This window comes from Pomacea canaliculata, linkage group LG12, assembly GCF_003073045.1.
Source record: "Pomacea canaliculata isolate SZHN2017 linkage group LG12, ASM307304v1, whole genome shotgun sequence".
Taxonomy (NCBI): Eukaryota; Metazoa; Mollusca; class Gastropoda; order Architaenioglossa; family Ampullariidae; genus Pomacea; species Pomacea canaliculata.
Genome location: NC_037601.1, coordinates 12,014,575 through 12,017,489, shown reverse-complemented (window position 1 = coordinate 12,017,489; position 2,915 = coordinate 12,014,575).

Below are 2,915 nucleotides of genomic sequence, written 5' to 3'. Positions count from 1 at the left end.
TGAAGACGTTGATCCAGATTTGGGGTTATAGTATCTTGCACTGAACCTTTATTTCATTAGGAAAATAAATATGCCCCACACTACTCATTTAAGTCCCTGCTCAGTGTACTGATGGGTACAACCTCACACTCGCGTGTTTACATTGTATTACTTCTGAGAAAAATACGTTGGTTATTGAGAAATAAATACATGATTATTTAGGCTAAATTAATTACCTATTTATACGGATGTCAGAAATTTTAATTCTTTGTGAATGACTGCATACTGATTCCCGTCTGTGCACACAGTGAAAAGGTTTTGAATAGCTTCCATTGTACACACACACCCTGTATCAATGTGTACTTTTACATCAGGATGTAGACTGAAGAGTCTTGACGCATGTCAAAATGTCTGTCGTAGTAGGAGTGATAGGGGATGTAGTGGGCAGTATAAAGGCCGTGTGAGATAAGGTATGACTGACTCACCCATATGTATGGATAACATTGTTATTGATGCATACTGTAACATCTGTTCTGACCTTGCCAAATTAAAAAATTTGAGACAGCTACTACCTCAGTCATTTTCGTACAATATGAGCAATTAGTTTAGTTTCATCAGGTCTTTTCCAAACCCATTTTTCGAACGGTTTTACGGTGGCATTTCTCAATACACTCGTTTTGCATGAGTTTACAGTCTTGGTTTTAAACAGTGGCTAAAACTTATGTATTAGATAATTCCGGAACACTTTATAGGACTAACGCGCTAAATGATTGTGGAGGAATGTTCATTGTATAAACAGTATGTGGTAGGGGATTGTAAAGGATTGTTCACTGTACAAGCCGTGTGATAGTTGATTGTTCATAGTATAGACGGCATGCAGTAAATGATTGTAGATGATTGTTTAGTATTATAGGTTTTTGATAACCCTGTGGTATATTAAGAGAAGCATTTCAGGCAGCTAGCAATTGGTAGCGCGGGTTTCTTTACATATCTAAGGTAGGTGGCGCAAGCTTTCAAAAAAACTTTTTGAAAATATCTTTGAAGATCCCTCTAGATGTTCTCTTTGTTTGCTTTCCACGGTCTGGCCTATTTTGACCTCCGTAACAAATTGATGCAGGCATTATTAGTAGGTGTTTTTGTAAAAGTCACATACCTAGACAGCAAGACGCCTTTTCGCTCTCACCCATGATTGCAATGTACTCATCGCGACTTTCTGCGGAGTAGTTTGCTAGTCTAGGTTAATATAATTAATAATATAATATAATTAACTTAGTTGTCTAATCTTTCTTTGGTTTTTCATGCATTTTATCCTCGTGGACAGCTCAGAAAAATTGCGCTTAAGTTCATGTTACACGGTTCTGTGAAACAGTTGAACAGATGCCCTGCTGTGACCTGCCCCTCAGTAGAGGGTAACACTTCCCTCATCAACTGTACTGAAACTGAGGGTTTAGCCTCAAGTCAGGGCCAGGGTCGAAGACGAGTCCATAGACTTGCAGTATACTCAGACTGATGACCATTAAACATTGGCAGGAATATACATCACTACCGTAGTCACCTTGTATGTTGGACTAGAAAGTCAGAAATAATGCCCGCCTCTGTGTGTGGGGTGCGGGGAGGGATTGTGTGTGTGAGAGAGAGAGAAGGAGTATAATCTTTGTGGATTTAAGAAGGGGTCACAGGGATAATTTTGTTTTAGTTTGCGGTGTTTTTTTTTAAGTGGGAAGTATTTCGCAATGTGATCTGAAGTGTCACGAAGAGGGGGATTTCTTGGCGTTGGTGCAAACGTCCTTCAGCGGGCAGAGGGTGCATGTGTGTGTTGGGGGTGGAGAGATGGGTGGTGGGGTAGTGTGAGAAAGAAAAGCAAGTCTGACAGTGTAGACAATGTTCTTCCTTGTGTTCTCTGGCGCCATTTCTTTGCTTTCATCACCACCCACCCACCAACGGTGTTAATGGTACATGTTCCAAACAGTCTATGTTAATTTATGTTTCTGACAATTTTGATTTCATCATTTTGTTTCGATGGTTTCTGTGCAAACTGGTGTCTGCCCCTTACTTTACTATTCCGATGTTTTTTTAAAACAACAACAAACACCAAAACATGTCATCAATCAAGGTTACGTTTACGTTGTCATGGCTACAACCGTTGGGAGAGCTACGAAGTCATCATCACTGTTTTAACTATTGTGCGTAGTTTGCATGCTTGTGTCTCGAAAAAGTAGACGGGTAGAAATTATTCACTCAGATTTTTGGCATTATCTTCATATATCGAGCTGAAGCCAGTGATCTAAAGAGAATGAAATTAGTATAGTAATTCATTAATTAGCAGTTTTGCATCACACAGAATACATAGTACGAATGACACTCGAAATCAAAGTGTTTAGTAAACACATTTCTCTTACCAAACCAACATCCTTTGACATGAAATTTGCAGGATAGTTTTATATCGCCTATGTGAAGACAAAAACCATTTAGGTTGGTCTTTAAACTCCATGCCTAGCTTGTGAATTTATTCAAATTTATCTGTACCAGCTGCGTTTTGAATATTATGATATATTCAGGTTGGTCTTTAAGATCATATGAGAAATCGAAAACTCATTTTTTAAATATTTAAAACTTTTTTTTCTGTCGACAATAAGCATTTCTCAAAAGTGAGTTTTGCAGCTGCTTATGAATGAGGTGGTTTGCCGGGTCTTGCTCGGTGACACACTAACACACATATACCTATATTTGTCTATATGTTGAGCAAATTGTTTCTTTGTTTGTTTGTTTGTTAGAGATAGATATTGGTTTCGTTAGTGGTCTTAAGGCACTGTGAATCTTTTTCGTGTTATGTAATTTGCCATCAGTAACTAAGGAGCTGCAGCGGATCGTGCGGTCAGCACAGTGCCCTGCCTGCCTCGTTCTGACACACAGCGCAGCTGGATTGTGACGGAAGT